The sequence below is a fragment of the Heterodontus francisci genome, chromosome 13, assembly GCF_036365525.1.
Source record: "Heterodontus francisci isolate sHetFra1 chromosome 13, sHetFra1.hap1, whole genome shotgun sequence".
Classification (NCBI taxonomy): Eukaryota; Metazoa; Chordata; class Chondrichthyes; order Heterodontiformes; family Heterodontidae; genus Heterodontus; species Heterodontus francisci.
Genome location: NC_090383.1, coordinates 90382463 through 90400791, shown reverse-complemented (window position 1 = coordinate 90400791; position 18329 = coordinate 90382463). Strand labels below are relative to the sequence as shown.

Here is an 18329-nt window from a genome sequence, read left to right as displayed (position 1 = left end):
GGAAGAGGAGGAGAAAGAGGAAGGGAGGTGGCAATCTATACAGCCAATTTCTGCCCAGCCTGTCTCTGAACAACTCATCCAAATGTGATACCAGTAAACCCAACACCAGTTTCCCATTTGCCACTGTCCCACACTTACCTTCTGCTCTGTCACTCACCATCACAGCAGTCCTACCCCAATGGCTGCAGCATGACTGGTGGAAGGCCTTTGGCTTTCAGTGGGTGAGACTGCAGATGGCCTTGAAGGGCAACCTTGAGTGACTCTGCACCTAGAAGTCCCAGCTGCGGACTGCACCACCTTCATCTGGGCAGCACAGTCTGGGCTGGCTGGCTGGCAGGCAACAGCAAGGGCACTTGTGGAGTGGTAGTGGTGGGAGAATGAATGCTGTCATCCTGAGAAAGTACAGCACGTTGATACTCCATCCAGGGCAGCGCCTCAGCAATCCTAGTGATCTGTTGGAGGACAGATTGCTGCACTGCTGTGACACCCTGCAAGCCCCTTTGAGCACTGGTATCCACAGCCATGATGGCAGTAGTCTGAGCTTGCATGAGAGCGTTCTGAGCTTCCACTGCAGCACCAAAACTTTGGGTTGCTTCTGCTTGTGCTGCAATGAAAGTTGAGACTTCGTCCAACAAATGCTGCATCATGGATGGGTCCACAAATACGCCAATGGAGTTGGACACTACTTCCGTGCTGGAAAGGATGAGCTCCAAGTTATGTGCAAAGTAGTGTGCCAAGTTGGTGCTGGGCACCATCATGCCCTTTGATATTGCACCAGGCTTTCTAGCAGGCACAAGCATTTCACTGTGCATACCCATCAGCCTTCTTCTGTAGCTCAGCCCATTAACGAGCTCATTAGAGTCCTCTGCAGCACAACTTGTGTGTGATCTCGCCCTCTGGTGAGCTGGTACCTGCACAACCCTTGCCCTCTTCCCTGGTTGCAGGCCACTCATGACTGGTGTCTCACGGTGCAGATTCCACCTCTATGCTATCCTCTGCACGCAATGTGAGTATTTGAGCTGGTGAGTGTCTTGTCGCTCTTTCACCATTGCCTCCATTAGATAAGTTAGACAAGGAAGAACTGTTATAAGAGCAAAATACTGCAGATTCTGGAAATCTGAAATAAAAACACAAAGTGCTGGAAATACTCAGCAGGTCTGGCAGCATCTGTGGAGAGAGAAGCAGAGTTAATGATTCAGGTCAGTGGCCTTTCATCAGATGCTGCCAGACCTGCTGAGTATTTCCAGCATTTTCTGTTTTATTTAAGGAAGAACTGTTTCCATTAACGAATGGTACAAGGACTAGGAGACAGAGATTGAAGGTTTTGGGCAAGAGATGCAGGGGGAAAATGAGGAAGAGCTTTTTTATGCATCTAGTGGTAATGACCTGGAACTTACTGCCCACAAGGGAGACAATCATTAACTTCAAAAGGAAATTGGATGGGCACTTGATAGAAATAAACTTGCAGGGTTACAGGAATCAAGCGGGGAAATGGAACTGACTGGATAGCTCCATGGAGAGCCGGCATGGACTCAGTGGGCTGAATGGCCTCCTTCTATGCCATAAATGGCTCTATGAGTCTATGAGTATCTAAAAGAAGAAAGACACAAAGGTGAGGTTGTGGTGAGGGGAAGGGGGAAGCAAGAGGTGCATGCTTACACCATCTTCAGCTTGTAAGTCAGAAGAATTTGTGAATGAGGAGGAAGTGGGATGTGTAAAGGTTGATTAAATACATGGATACTGACATCTTGGATGGTTTCAGCCCCAGCTGTTGTCCACAACCTCAGCAATGGCTGCTCCAATGATGGTGAGCACCATCTCCTCCATGGGGGTTAAGACATGCAAACCTGCCTGCCCTCCACTGGTTAGGTGCTGCTGCCTTTAGTTATACGCTACCTTGTCCTGCAAGAGAGAGGGAAGTGTGTCAATGAGTGTGGTGCAATGCATTTGGGTGATGTGACTGTCATGGTTGAAAAGCTGGCAGTGTGCACAAATTGTGAGTTGTGGGTGTGAGGCTTGCAGCAGTGTTAAGTGTGTGAAGGTAAGGTGAAGCTGTGAATGTTTGTTCAGAGTCCTGATTGATAAAAACTGTTGTAGTTGAGTGATGAGGGTGCGGGGCATTGAGCAGTCTTTGAGATTAATAGTGCAGTTGGTAGGATATGGATTTGAAGATGAATTTATTGACTTTGACCACCCATGTTTAGTTCTTGAACTTTTTGCGGCACTGCATCTAGGGCCTCAGGGCTTGACAGCTGGCATTGATCGCCATGGCAATCTGGTTCCACTGCCTTCTGAGAGTTTATCTGGAGTGCCTTGTGGACCCTGGTGGATATGGCAGTTCTCATCCACTTTGCACCTCCTCCACCAAGACCTCCAGTGCAATGTCTGAGAATCTTGGAGTCTATTCTATCCCATAATAATAAAAGGAAAATACTGCAGATGCTGGAAATTCGAAACAAAAACAAGAAATGCTGGAAATACTCACCTACCAACATTCTATCCCATGTTGTGCCATTATTCAATCGTCTTGCACGTCAGAGTGACTTGTACAAGGACTTCCACCACCTGCTCCAGCCACAATGTGCTTCCCCTTAAAGAGGTGCAGGCTGGCTTTAAATAGTGCAGGCTGCTAGCCTCTCACAATTTTGGAAGCTCTGCTGAGGCATGCAGCCACTCAACAGAGTCTGTCCAATTTAGACCCTAATGCCTTTTGGGGGTCAGAATTGGAAAATAGTTTACATAGAAACTCAGGAACAGCTGGTCTTTAGATTTTGTCACAGAGGTCAATGCAAAGCTGAGCTGTGAGCTTGCCATAATGATCTAAATTATCCTTAAATAGAAGTTTGAAGTGATATGTTTAAACAAGGTGGTGCTGATCTTTTAAATAATTCTGGGCAGTAAAAATATTGATCCTCATCACTCTGACCTAGCGAATAGTCATAAGCATTTAATGTTATAGATTACAAGGTACAGTACTGCAATGTGACCCCCTCCCCCTCCCTCCAAATAACAAAAGCGTCAATTTTAGAGAGGCCGGATCCGTGTGTGTGGCCAGGATTTTATATGGGTGATGGGGGTCTCAACCTCTTGCATAAGCGATGCTGTAAACCCCTCATCGCCTCTTCTGTGGGAGGCCCGCTGAATCAAGTGCCAATTAGGCACTTAACTGGACAGTGGCGAGCCTTCCACGGGATCAAGGATCCTGGCGATGGAAGGTCCGCCCTCTGAGAGTTGCCGGCCAATCAGAGGCTGGCAACTCTTTAACTGAGCAGCGCCACCCATGTAGGCAGTGGCTGCTGCTGATGGAGGACCCACCCAAGGCCCAGGAGCAGCACTGGACCCAGGCCACAGGTAGGTCAGGGTGGGAGGGGTCTCATGGGGTGTGGGTTGTGGGGGAGGGGTTTGTGGGGGGGGGTCAGCAGCAATGGCAGTGGGGTGGCTCTCAGAGGACCCTCCCCCCCTTGCCAATGTCAAGTCCCTTGTTCTGGCACTAAGCGCCTTTTAATGAGGGACTACGCCACCACCCCCCCCCCCCACCCCACCCCCACCCGCAGCCTGCACAGTTTTTCTTGCCATGCTTCCCACTGCTCGGCTAATTGCAGCGGTAGTGGGATGAGGCCATTAATTGGGCATTAATTACCCACTTGAGGACCTCAATTGGCGGCAGGGCAGGAAGGCCATTCACAGCCTTCCAGCCCCAGACTTAATTTTGGCGAAGGCGGGAAGGTGGCAGGGTCCCCCTCACTACCATCCCACCGATTATATGCTCCCGCCATGTCCAAACCCACCGCGGGGGATAGCATAAAATTCCCTCTTCCGTGTGTATTGTGTGCGTGCGTATGTGGAGGTTGTGGTGTGGAGCGGGCAGTGGTTGGGCCAGTGGTTCGCTCACATCCTGATGCTGTGAGGGGCCCAGATATATCCTAGATTCCTGGTTTATGTTCTCGAGAGTTCTGCTGCTGCTTGAACCTGGCCAGTTGGTGGGAGCAAGATTTTGAGTGGCAGGAGGGCGGCACCGGGGACCCAACAGAATGGTCTCCTACACTAACCTAAGCCATTGGGTGGTTGGGGGGTGGTGGTGAGGGGAGGGGGTCGTCCGGAGGGGATTGCAGTCAGGGAAAGAAAACATGGGGCATGGAAGGATCAAGATTTACCAGTAGGGCTGGAGGAGCACTGGCTAAAAATTTAAACTTACTTGGGCCTCTCTGTCCGCACCTCCTGTTCCCGTTAGGCTTGGCTGGTTGGGACAACTATGAGAACTTCCCCATCCAAACCTGGGGTTAATATGCAATCCAGCACTGATGACGTCATTGGAATTTGATCTGCAAATTGAAAGAAGGGTCCTGTTGCCTTAAGGCAAGTGTCTCTCTCTGCTGCAAAAAAGAACAGGTTATAATCATGATGCATGGGGAGGCAGCAGGATTGAAGGGGGTAAGCTGCACAGGACATTTTAATAGCCTGCCTTCTCTGTGTCCACTGGGAGGAGGGGTTAAAATTGCCCCCAAAGGGTCCAGCAAAACAATAATTTAAAGCAAAATACTGCGGATGCTGGAAATATGAAATAAAAACAGAAAGTTCTGGAAATACTCAGTAGGTCTGGCAGCATCTGTGCAGAGAGAAACAGAGTTAACGTTTCATTAACATGATTTCCATAAACACTGATATCTGGTTATAACACCAGAATCTAACAATAAGTCCATATTTTGTTTACTTTTGTTCAAAGCTCTATACTTTACTTCTCAGTCTTTTTAAACCTAGAGTTAACACTGGTTGCTTACTTTATACACATTCTAGAAATCAGCCCAATTTTATAATTTCAGAAATAAAGCTATTGCCTGGAATTTCCCCAGGTATGAATTACCCGGATCTCCTGCTGTAACTTTGGTGGAAGATTTTGTTAAACCCTGGCAAAATGACTGTTTCTCCTGATCTTTTGCTGAAGTTACAGTGGGAGATTGGGAGAAGCCTGAACAAACTCTACCTAATAGCTTCACATGGTACTACACTAACTGCACGATTGGATAGCCTGGCTACTTGAGTTCTTTGATCCTAAATAGGGGCCTCAGGAAAATTAGGTAGAGATCAAGTCAAAGAAAGTTTTTTTTTAATCTAAGAACTATTGCCCTTAAAACAAAAATAAAATAAAACACACTAAGATATGCCAGACATGGTCTGGTTATCAAATTATTAATTTTAGTGATTTTATTTCTGATGGTTCTGTTATTCGGAACATACTGCACTCTTAAGCATTTCTCATTAGGAAGCCACCTTTGCATCAATAACAACTCACACTTATCTAACCCCCTTGAATAAGGAAGGAGGAATAACAGACACTGATCAGAGTTAAGGGAGGTGGCCTATAGTGTGGTCGAAGACTTTAGGAAGGATTTTGCATAATGATATAGCAATATGGAAGGGTTTAAGGAGAGAATTCCAGAGTTTAGGCCCCTGATGACTGAATGCAGACATTTTATAAAAAGAAGGATGTGTCCGTTTTGAAATTTGAAAACATCTTTAGGTTGCAAATGAGCACCTTTGACACATGGGCTGCAGAAGTAGAAGAAGAAGGCCTGCCACCCACCTTCTCAGCCCAGTTAGTGATGGTTAATAAATGTTGGTCTTGGCAGCGATGCCCGCATCCCAAGCAGGAATGAAAAAACACTGAGATAGAACCTTTTTGCCACTGGGAGTTGGTTTACAGCATAACGGGATACATGTTGGCTATTATGTCCTAATTGAACTGAATTTGGACAGATTCAGCTCAGTTCCTTGTAGGTGCAAGTTAACGGCATAAATTGCCAATAATTAAAACTGAGAAGAATTTGTCTGGTTGCTATGTAAAACTAGCTAGTTCAGCCACAGCTGGAGTACTGTGTACAGTTCTGGTCACCACACTATAGGAAGGATGTGATTGCACTGGAGAGGGTGCAGAGGAGATTCACCAGGATGTTGCCTGGATTGGAGCATTTCAGCAATGAAGAGAGACTGGATAGGCTAGGGTTGTTTTCCTTAGAGCAGAGAAGGCTGAGGGGGGACCTGATTGAGGTATACAAAATTATGAGGGGCATAGATAGGGTAGATAGGAAGAAACTTTTTCCCTTAGCAGAGGTGTCAATAACCAGGGGGCATAGATTTCAGGTAAGGGGCAGGAGGTTTAGAGGGGATTTGAGGAAAACATTTTTCAACCAGAGGGTGGTTGGAATCTGGAACACCCTGCCTGAAGGGGTGGTAGAGGCAGGTACCCTCACAACATTTAAGAAGTATTTAGATGAGCACTTGAAACGCCATAGCATACAAGGTTACGGGCCAAGTGCTGGAAAATGGGATTAGAATAGATAGGTGCTTGATGGCCAGCATGGACACAATGGGCCGAAGGACCTTTTTCTGTGCTGTATAACTCTATGACTCTATGACTCCATGTGTTAGCAACATTGTAAACATAACAAGAAATGTTGCAGAAGAAACCTTGGTGGTCTCATGCAGACCACAGGAAGACTGTGATACGGAATGGAGATACCACACTGGGGCAGTAAGGATGCTCTTCTAGAGGTTGAGGTGATGCACATGGTGATTTACCCAGTTCCTGACCTGGAAGTGTTTTACACTGACACTGGGGGTCATTTTAACCTAACCTATTCAGCAGCAAAGTGGCAGGAGCAGATTGACTGTGTGGTTTGCGCCCTGCCTGATTTTGCTTTCCATTGACTCCACTGAGTGGCAAAAGTATGGCAAATGCTTTCAATGTTAAAACAAGAGCTGTGGGTAGGGGGGAATTTTTTTTTAAAACGAAAGATTTGCTAAGGAATGATATAGACGCTTAAAAAATTCCAAGAGGAAGTTAAGTCAAAACTGGGAAAACATACTAGCTAATCTGACTGGATAACCACACTAATTACTACAAATTCATGAGCTGACCCAGCTGCTAGTCCTTGGCATCATATTCACTCCATACAGTCATCTGCTGCCCTGCCTGCAGAGCCCCTGAGTATAAACATTTTGTGACTAATGCTTGGACTGCGCCGTTGATCACAGGCCTCCACACAGAAGTTCACTTCATACCATGGAGACCGTAGAAAAAGTACTCCCGACATCTTTGTTTCACGTCACATTGACATCCATTCATACGCTAACACCATTTATATGCTGACAATGCAGATATCACAGAAACAGCATATTAGCTGAAAAAAAAAGTTCCTGGAAATCATTCATTTAAATGGCATAACAAAGTTGAAGCAATGGCTGGAGAGGCTACATCAGATGCGCTCACTGCTAGGTAGGTCAGATGACTGATATGCTTCTTTAACAGTTCTGTGAAACAGCACAGTGGCCTATTTGTATTGAACTCATCCAAATGTCATGGTGATGTTAATAGCTGTAGTGTTCTTTCTATTCAGACTCCTAATATTGTCATTGAGATCTTACAGATCAAAGATGCACAAAAGCTTCTTTCACTGTCTTCAAATCTCATAATGAAGTTCAACATGCAGCACAGACTCAAAACAAAAGTGTGATTTGAGACAAAATCTGAAACAAAAGAGTAAATGCTGGAAACATACAACAAGTTGATCAGCATCTGAAAGAGAATGAACAATTAATATTTCGGGTATGACCGTCAATCAGAAGTGGCACAGTCATCCTATATTCTTATATAGGAATACTAGGGGGCACTGAAGCGTCATTATGCATGAGGCCCTTCACAACATTTCCCCACTTTACTGTACCAAAACAATTCTTTATGCCTTCTGAAGAATGTTTAACAAAAGCACTTTTATATTGCAGCTTGTCTGCTCTTCCAACAGCAAAATGTCTCAGCTTTTTATGCATCTTGAGAATGGAGACCGGAGGTGTGGAAGACAAGTGTCGCTTTTTATTGGCCTTCTAACAGGGACAAGCAACACTCAGATGTAGGAAAAACACAAGAGACTTGATCGGAGCTCACACGTTTTTCACTTGAATGCCACTTTCCCAAGCCCACATATCAAACAAAAATGCCTTGAGAGCAGCAGCTGGTGTGAAAAGTTTTTCTTTTCCATTGAGAGTGTTCCAAAAGCTATTATACTCTCATTTTTGGGAAGCATCTCTTTAGGACTTCTCTTGACAGAACTGCAATTTGTGGTAACTGTGTAGTCTCCAGCGTGAATATGTGATGTGATCTTTTCTCTCTCTCTCTTTCTCTTGCTCTTTCTCACACATACACACGCACACACACAGACACCCTGGAGTTTTCATCAATCAGCACATTAGAATGACAGTGCATTGGTTTTTGATGCTCATTTTCCAACATCGCTGCCTTTTAAAAAGATCATATGACAGATAAGAATCTCCTGTCCTGTTAGTGATGAATTAAAAAGCTAAGAAACACTAATGGCAACATTTGGACTTTGCTACAGTACAGGGGCCCTCACCTGAAACGCTAAGTTCAATGTGGCTGCCAATGTCAAATGCTACAGGCTCTGGCCTTTTTCCTTTTTGAATTTTTGCCTTCTTCTCCCAAAGTCACTGACTTTTGTTGCTCTTTTTCTGACATCCCTTTACTATCTTACCTGTGTGGTCACTTTTCACTCATATGCCTACTGAACGTTGATAAGCTATTCAACCCCAGAGAAGAGACATCACAATCTCAATCAATGTCCACAAAAACACACATGCACACGCATGCATAAATACACGTACATACCGGTGTGCACAGATAGAGGTACAATTTGGTACGGGTCACTGCAGAGCAATCAGGATAGGAACTCTGGCTAACTTTTCCTATCCACATTCCAGGCTGAGGTAACTCTGCTATGATCAGCTCGTTCAATCTAGCCCAGGAATCATTTGTTATGAAAGTGCTTCTATTTAAAAACATTTTTTTGAGGATTCGCATTTTAGAATCATGGACATTGATTTATTTGGGAAAACTGAAAAGACTACACTGATGTTTTTCACATGGGTCACTGAGAGGTCTTGTTTGAAAATAACCTTTACTGGAAGTCACATGCCTTAAGCTCAATAAACAAAAGAAACTTTGGTGACTTGGGAAAGATGTTTACAAGAGAAGTGACATGTCAAGATTTATGATGGTCAAGAGGTTGTTTTTGGGATATTGTTTTGACTTTCTGGTTGGGTTGTGGACTGTTTTTAGTGAGTTGGAGATCAACTTGCCACGAGAGAAATGTCCAGCTCATCTCTTTCCTCCTGTCTCTGTAAAACCCTGCAAAGATCCAGTGTGTGGGAGCTAAAACCCCTGATGCTGCATTTTTTCTGAGAGGCTGGAAAAACCTGCCAGATTAATTCTCAATGCTGCCTGAAAAGAACTGCTCCAGAAAAGATCCCAGTGACCCATCTACGTGTTCTCAGACGCCAGACTGTATCCCATTTTGGGACACAACCTATCTCGTTTTCTTCAAGAATTAACAAGTATTTGGTCAAAGTTATTTTTTGTCTTTTTTTTTTCTGCAGAGAAAATTTCTTTATTTGTCTTTAACTAGTGTTTCTGTGAATGTGTGTGTGGGGGGATTTAAAAAGGGAACTTTCATATTTCAGCCTGTGCGTTAATGATTTGCTTCATTACTGGTGTCATGCAGGCCCCCACCTGCCAAGAATGAGACACATTGGTTTTGTCATATGAACATCGCTGGAGCGAGGAAATGACTTGTTGAACAGATCAGCCACGGCTGGAAAAAATTTGCATACTAACAGATAGTGCTTGTGTAGACAAAGGACCATTCCCTGATACATTCAACCCACAATGGATGTTAATCACCGGACAGTGAGGGGGCGGGGAAGCACATTCCAGGGCCTGCTGGGGTAATGCAATCCACAGGGGCCATGACTGGTTGGACCAGCTGGTCACATGACTAACTGGCTGTTCCAGGGTTTTTTGAACTAGCCACAGAGAGTTTGAGCAGAGTGACTGTTTGCTCCTGGACTTAAAAGACCTCTCCTGGCTGGCTCGCCACAGCCTCTCCAGTCTGCTCCCATCTCTTTCTCATGGAACTCCAAATCCACTGAAGACACATGAACCCCAAGAGAGAAAGGTATCCTACAGTGAAGAAGTTTTAAGAAGAATACTGGGCCCCAACAAAAAGCAAGATCTACCTACAATCAAGGACTCTACAGTGAGCTCGAAGATCCGTAACAAAAACCCTCTTTGGAGATATTTCTTCTGCTCTGTGCTGTCTCTGTCTGCATGTGCGTATCGAGTATGCATGCTCGCATGGGCACGTCATGTATCCGTAGGCGTTAACCGAATTCGAGTTTAAGTTTAATAAATTTCAGCCTTTCTTCTTTAAACCTAAGAAAACCTGTTTATGCTGGTCGATTTGCCTTGTAATTGGAAAGTGGTGAACAAGGATTCACCAAGGGGGAGCTAAAAACAGGATGTGTTTAAAATTAGACCCTGTTAAGGTAAGACCACGTGAAAGCTGAGAGTGACCCCTAGACCCCTTTCTCACCTGGTCCTAACACTAGATAAGTCTTGTTTTATAATAAACTGATAATTTTGTTGTTTATTAAAGAAAACTGGTTGGTGTGTTTTATTCTGGGATAAAGAATAGAGTAGACGATTGATCATATCGGTAACTGGGAAAACATTTAAGTATATGTTAGGACCTATGGAGAAGTGGAACTAGAAAAGATAGTTCACTCCTCCCATCTCGATCGTAACACAATCCAATAACCTTTGTGCTCTGCACAGCTTCTGACTAGCCATGCGCAACAACTGAAGATTTCCTAATACATACTTATAGAAGTACATTGCATGTGTAACACTTCAGGTGTCATAGTGTCACACTTGAAAATAGTATTAAAAATCCAGTCTGACCTCTGCTTTACCTAAGCATTTGTTAATACCAATCAGTCTGACCTGAGGAGGGTATCGCTAATTGACTCCAGTGATCATATTTAAATAAAAAGAGTATATAAAAAAGGAAATCTAACCTCAGTCTTTAATTGGTGTGAGTAAACCACAACAATTGCACATTTTATCCTTAAAGGGACACACTTTAGGAGCAGAATAAAATCCTCATGCTAGGTTTGCCAGCTCTGGTTGGATGTATTCCTGGAGATTTGATTATGTGACAATTAATCAGGCAATGTTTGATCCTGTGCTATTTAATCACATGACATTTGATCATGGCTGGGTCATTTCAGAGGACAGTTAAGAGTCAAGCACATTGATGGGGGTCTGGAGTCAAATGTAGGCCAGATCAGGTAAGAACAGCAGATTTTCTTCACTAAAGGACATTTGTTAACTCGATGGGTTTTTTTGAAACATCCCATTTGTTTCATGGTCATCATTACTGAGGCAAGATTTTTTTTTAAATTCCATGTTTATTAATTATTTGAATTTAAATTCTACCAGCTGGGATTCGAACACTTGTCTCTGGAGCATTAATCCAGGCCTTTGGGGTTGCTAGTTCAGTAACATTACCAATACACTATTGACTACCTGAGTTGAGTGCCTTGCTATCACCAAGGGCCGAATAAAGTATTTCAGACTTTTTGTATTGTAGAATGCAAAGATTTCAGTGAGATGAATAACAACAAAATTTATAAATCAAAACAAAGCTGGGTGACCCATTTTCCATTTCCTGAGCTGGTTTGCTAGCCCCAGTGCCCAGGAGAGTGTCCCTCAATTTGGGAGAATACAGCAAATCCTCCACCCATCATATGCAGCACCGTGGGGGATCTGGTAGTTTTATTTGCTTCTCCACCTATGAAAAGAGGCTGGAGACCTGTCGCCTTGCCTTCAATATTGCTTTGCACCAACATTTCTGATGAACACAAAGTGATGCATACTCCACTAATAAGCTATATTGGTAGGACTGCATGGTCTGGTGCATGGAATTCCTCATCACAACCATTTTATTGGCAATGTTGCTTTATTCAACATGGAGGTCATTGATTATACACCATGCTAATTATTACCAACACCACCGCCCACCCCACCCCTCCGACCCCAAGATAGATCACCTTGTTTTGCATCCATTTAAACAGCTGTCAGGACTCAACTAGAGAACAGGCCATCCTAGACTGGGTATTGTGTAATGAGAGAGGAATAATTGACAATCTAGTGCTGCAAGAACCCTTGGGGATGAGGGACCAAAATAAGATAGAATTCTTCATCAAGGTGGAGAGTGACATAGTTGATTCTGAGACAAGTGTCCTGAATCTTAGTAAAGGAAACTACGAAGGTATGAGGCGCGAGTTGGCCATGACGGATTGGGAAATGTTACTTAAAGGGATGACGGTGGATAGGCAATGGCAAAGATTTAAACAGCGCATGGATGAACTGCAACAATTGTGTATCCCTGTCTGGCGCAAAAGTAGAAGGGGAAAGGTAGCCAAACCGTGGCTTACAAGGGAAATTAGAGATAGCATTAGATCCAAGGAAGAGGCATATAAATTTGCCAGGAGAAACAACAGACCTGAGGATTGGGAGCAGTTTAGAATTCAGCAAAGGAGGACCAAGGGATTGATTAAGAAAGGGAAAATAGAGTACGAGAGAAAGCTTGTGGGGAACATAAAAACTGACTGTAAATGTTTCTATAGATATGTGGAGAGAAAAAAGATTGGTGAAGAAAAATGTAGGTCCCTTACAGTCAGAAACAGGGGAATTGATTATGGGGAATAAAGAAATGGCTGACCAACTAAATGCATACTTTGGTTCCGTCTTCCCAAAGGAGGACACAAATATCACACCAGAAATGTTGGGGAACACAGGGCTTAGTGAGAGAGAGGAACTGAAAGAAATCAGTATTAGTAGAGAAATGGTGTTGGGGTAATTGATGGGATTGAAGGCCGATTATCAGGCCCCAGGGCCTGATAATATGCATCTCAGAGTACTTAAGGAAGTGGCCCTAGAAATAGTGGATGCATTGGTGGCCATCTTCCAAGATTCTATAGACTCTGGAACAGTTCCTACAGATTGGAGGGTAGCTAATGTAACCCCACTATTTAAAAAGGGAGGTAGAGAGAAAGCAGGGAATTACAGACCAGTCAGCCTGACATCTGTAGTGGGGAAAATTCACTAGTCCATTATAAAAGATTTTATAGCATAGCAGTTAGAGAACAGTAGTAGAATCGGGCAGAGTCCGCATGGATTTACGAAAGGTATATCATTCTTGACAATTCTACTAGAATTCTTCGAGGATGTAACTAGTAGAGTTGATGAGGGGGAGCCAGTGGATGTGGTTTATTTGGACTTTCAGAAGGCTTTCGACAAAGTCCCACATAAGAGATTAGCATGTAAAATTAAAGCACATGGGATTGAGGGTAGTGTATTGCGATGGATAGAAAATTGGTTGGCGGACAGGAAACAAAGAGTAGGGATAAATGGGTCTTTTTCCGAATGGTAGGCAGTGACTAGTGGGATACCACAGGGATCGATGCTAGGACCCCAGCTATTCACAATATACATTAATGATTTAGATGAAGGAACAAAATGTAATATCTCCAAATTTGCAGATGATACAAAACTAGGTGGGTGGGAGGGTGAGTTGTGAGGAGGATGCCGAGAGGCTTCAGGGTGATTTGGACAAGTTGAGTGAGTGGGCTAATGCATGGCAGATACAGTATAATGTGGATAAATGTGAGGTTATCCACTTTGGTAGCAAAAACAGGAAGGCAGATTATTATCTGAACGGCTATAAACTGAGAGAGGGGAATATGCAGTGAGACCTGGGTGTTCTCGTACACCAGTCGCTGAAGGTAAACATGCAGGTGCAACAGGTGGTAAAAAAGGCAAATAGTATGTTGGCCTTCATAGCGAGAGGATTCGAGTACAGAAGCAGGGATGTCTTGCTACAATTATACAGGGCCTTGGTGAGGCCAAACCTGGACTATTGTGTACAGTTTTGGTCTCCTTATCTGAGGAAGGATGCTCTTGCTATAGAAGGAGTGCAGCAAAGGTTTACCAGACTGATTCCTAGGATGGCGGGACTGACGTATGAGGAGAGACTGAGTCGGTTAGGATTCTCTTCGCTGGAGTTCAGAAGAGTGAGGGGGGATCTCATAGAAACCTATAAAATTCTAACAGGACTTGACAGGGTAGTTGCAGGAAGGATGTTCCCGATGATGGGGGAGTCCAGAACCAGGGGTCATAGTCTAAGGATACGGGGTAAACCTTTCAGGACTGAGATGAGGAGAAATTTCTTCACCCAGAGAGTTTTGAGCCTGTGGAATTCACTACCACAGAGAGCAGTTGAGGCCAAAACATAGTATGTTTTCAAGAAAGAATTAGATATAGCTCTTGGGTCTAAAGGGATCAAAGGGTATGGGGCGAAAGTGGGAACAGGCTACTGAGTTGGATGATCAGCCATGATCATAATGAATGGCGGAGTAGGCTCGAAGGGCCGAATGACCTACTCCTGCTCCTATTTTCTATGTTTCTGTGTTTCTATGTTTCAACCACTTTGAATATGGCAGCTTGCATAGCAGCAAAGACTGATGTTTGAGCTCGCAGCTGTGTAAAAAAATTCACAATTTTGAAGGGAGTTTTGGTGGGAGTTTACCCACTCGGTCAATGAGACCATTGGTTGGCCGTTGATTTTTCCTTCCCATTAATTCAGCTGGCTGCAAAGGGTCTACATGAAGAAAGCTTGAGTAACTAATCTGAAACCATTTATTGTGGGTATGGGCACTCACCTCAAAGCTGCCCATAATTTGCCACAGTGGCCATTGAATTGGCAGTCCCAGAAACATTCGGTGTCCTGTGGGAAAATAGCAAATACCACACCAGCACAGTCAAGGTTGTATTTCAGAGGTTAGTTTTGAAGGGCATTATTTAGGGCTGTTTTAAAATTTGGATTCTGGGTCATCAGAGCACCTGCCATTTACACTAGCAAATCTATCTCTCTTTTCCCAGCAACAGGCTCATAGACCTGGATTTTGATTTACCTGAATCTCTGAGAACAGGGCGGTCGGTGAAGCGTGAGGAATCCAGAAGTTGGGATTCACCTGCATCCTGTATGTTTTTAACGTCACAGCGCACATATGACACTATTGATCGGTCACCCACCCAAAAGACAGCCTCATTGAAAGCAAAATACTGCGGATGCTGGAAATCTGAAATAAAAACAAGAAATACTGGAAACACTCAGCAGGTCTGGCAGCATCTGTGGAGAGAGAAGCAGAGTTAACATTTCAGGTCAGTGACCCTTCTTGTGTTGCGATCACAACTGAGGGCAGTCGATCAAGGAAGGTGGTAAGTGAGGTCATTCCTGGGTTTTGGGGGGTGGGGGTTGATTGAGGGAGGGGAAGGTGTAGTTGCTGTCTGGGGGAAGGGGGTCGATCGGGGGCTTTCAATCTCTGAGTCCCGGGGTGGGGGTCAGAAGCCTTGGTGGGGGGAGGTTGTTGGAGGGGGTGGGGGAGCTGTTGGAGGCCTCAGAAGGGGTTGTTGGGGGCATGGGGGTGAGATCAGGGCCTTGGGGTGGGTGGGGGGAGAGTGGGATCAGAGTCCTCGGGATGGATAGGGGTGTCAGGGCCTCGGGGGTGGGGGTTGTGAGGGGGGAGAGTGGGATCAGAGTCCTTGGAAGGGATGGGGGTGAGATCAGAGGCCTCTTGGGAAAGGCTGGGGACAGTGGGGAGAGCTGATCCCGGGGGTTGATCAGGCAGGTAGCTGGATCCAGAAGGTTGGTGTCAAGTCACCCAACTCCTCGATCCGGCAATCCTCGCCTGGATGTAGCTGCTGGGTTTCCCGAGGCTCAGGATACCTGGCCGTCCACAGTTAAATTTAAAAAATAGAATAACAATGGGGCTCACAGCCTTATTATCATATTTAAAGTGCCAACCCGCCTTCTTGGAGCAGGTTGTTCACTCACCCACCTTTCCGCCTCAGTTAAAGCTGGAGGTGGACAGGTTGGAGGCAGGTTTGGGTTGGGATTCTGATTTTTGAGACATTAACCACCCCCCCTACCACATTCGACCCAAACCTGACCATTTTCTTTGGTTGAAATTTTCCCCGTAGATTTGGATTCTCATGGGTCGAGAATCTTGCTATGGGGATAAGGATTTATCAGCCTAATCACTGGGAGCTGACCTGATCTCCTGCAATCCAAATGAAAATAGCAGCAATATAAAAGCAACTTAAATGTGCCATAACTGGCCTCGGAGTGCTGCACGCTGGCATTGGCTGCTTGAAATGGAAAATATTCTGTTCCTCAGTGCTATTATCCCACACCTAGATGTGCATAACTTTTCTTTCCAAATGGCTTGGGATTATTCCCAGCACCTCTGAAGAGTATACAATGAGCATTCAATTAGAAGAGTAGATTGTGCAATAATCAAAATGATAAACTTTTTGATATAAATATTTTCCATAGAGTTATAGAGTCATAACGGCACAAAGGAGGCCCTTCAGCCCATCGAGTCCATGCTGGCCCTCTGCAGAACAATCCAATCAGTCCCATTCCCCTGTTCTAACCCTGTAGCCCTAGAAGTTTATTTCCCTCAAGTGCCCATCTAATTTCCTTTGGGAATTTTTAAATATCAATTTGCCTTAAATATGAGGTAACTGGGATGCTAGACTTTTGCTTTGCATTATATAGGAGTTTTTCAGTCAATCTTTATTTAGTTCTAAGTTTATTCAACACAGTTGCAGACACTGATAAATAAACAAGGCTGTTGGGGATGGCTTGAGAATTAGTTCTTTCAGAGCAGAAAGTAAATATGGCAGAAAATACAATGGAAAGTTGCAGTCATTCTTTCTGAGTCCTTGGTTAAATTTTTAACGGAATTGTAGGCGTAAATCGGACCTGCCTTGCTGTAGGATGCACACCAGCACTTTCATTGTTGTGCTGCCTCCAGAGGCAGCGAGGTCCGTCCAACAAAATCGGTTTCCCAGAGGCCTGTGGAAGAATGACGCTGAATGCAGGCAAACCTAAGTGGGCACCTCCTGCTGACTTGGATGCTGCAGGCTGCCACTTTTATCTATTTGCTAAAAGGGAAAAGTAAAAGTGAAGAAAAGGGCTTTGCAGCATTTGTGTCCATTGTTTCAGTATTGCAAATGCTGTTCTGAATCCACCCCACAATGTCAGCAGGCAAGTTGGCAGCACTAGTAGCCCCGCCACCTCATGTGGGCACAAGTCTGAAATTCAAGTTACTTTTACTTTGACCTGATAGGGGTGCTAGTGCCATCAGACATATGGGTTTTGTGCACCCAGCAACGACCCCAGAATAAATTTAATGTCTTCACTACCAAAGTAGGCTCCCTTTTGAGGCTAATGTAAAAGCTTCTGTGAATATGCCACAAGTCTGGAATAGACACACTTTAGCAAAAATATGTTTTTACCTGATGTTAAATTTGCGTATCTGTGGTTTTCAGTGTAATTAGTAAATTACTGTAATTATCCCAGCACCTCTAATTAACAGCAGTGTGAAGCTTATTGTTTAAAGACGTCTCCAAGGTCTTGCTTGCCCTCCCCCACCCTGTTCAGATTGCCTTAGGTTGCGGAATGCCACTCACAATGAGTTTGCTTTTCAAATCTCTAGTGGCAGATTCCTGCAGAACCTCTATACCTGGCAGTGCTGTCAGGGAAACTTGATGTCCCAGCACATTCCCATCTTGCAGTTTGGTGCTGCTTGGAGCAAATCCCTCTTTTAGCTGTACGTATGATCTCCAGAGAGGGTGTGTGCAGTAAAGAGTCTTATTCATAGCCTATCCAACCTGTTGCTTCAGATCAGACGGGTGCAGCTGCTTCGGCACAAATAGAAACCATTGATGTTCTCGGAGCGGATTTTAAAAAAATAATTGCACAGTTTTAGCCAAACTCAAGTGCGGCACTGCAATCAATCTCTGCAGCCTTGATTGAGTGAGGGGAAAACTAATCCAATGTTTCTGCTTCAGATTGCTATTTAACCGTCTTGCATGTAGATGTGGGATACGGTCAGGGTTGGGCATGATGTGGTGACCCCACCCCTTTCCAGTGACTGACTAGCATGTTGCCTGGGACCACACATGAAGAATGGTCTCTTAGGTGAGGTAACGGAGTTGCCCGGTGCCTTTTACAGCCATACTGTGGCAAAGAAGCATCCCCTTTTGGAGAGGAGAGAATGGGAAGAAAATGAAGGGTCAACATTACAAGTACAGCAGATAATTTATTCCTCCTTGCCTGCACCCATGTCTTTCCTCACTTCCACAACAGCAACTTGCATTCATATAGCACATTTGGCACCAAGGCTCCTTTTCAATATGCTCATACTCTGCATTACCCCCTATCTAAGCTTTGTTATCTGCTTCTGGCTCCAGCCAATGCCACTCAGTAATGCCCACTGGGAAGACATGGAGATTTGACTTATTGTCCTCAGCAATAGCTCTCCTAATTTATGTTGTAGTTTTACCAGAT

General features: G+C 44.5%; 1 long non-coding RNA gene across 1 annotated transcript in view; it reads left to right on the top strand.

Annotated features, from left to right (window-relative positions):
- Window positions 1-18329, top strand: part of LOC137376495 (uncharacterized) — a 61115-nt gene that overhangs the window by 35329 nt on the left and 7457 nt on the right. Inside the window, exon 2 of the long non-coding RNA XR_010976257.1 lies at window positions 14852-15133. This is a non-coding gene — a long non-coding RNA (uncharacterized lncRNA). The remainder of the gene's footprint in view (window positions 1-14851; window positions 15134-18329) is intronic.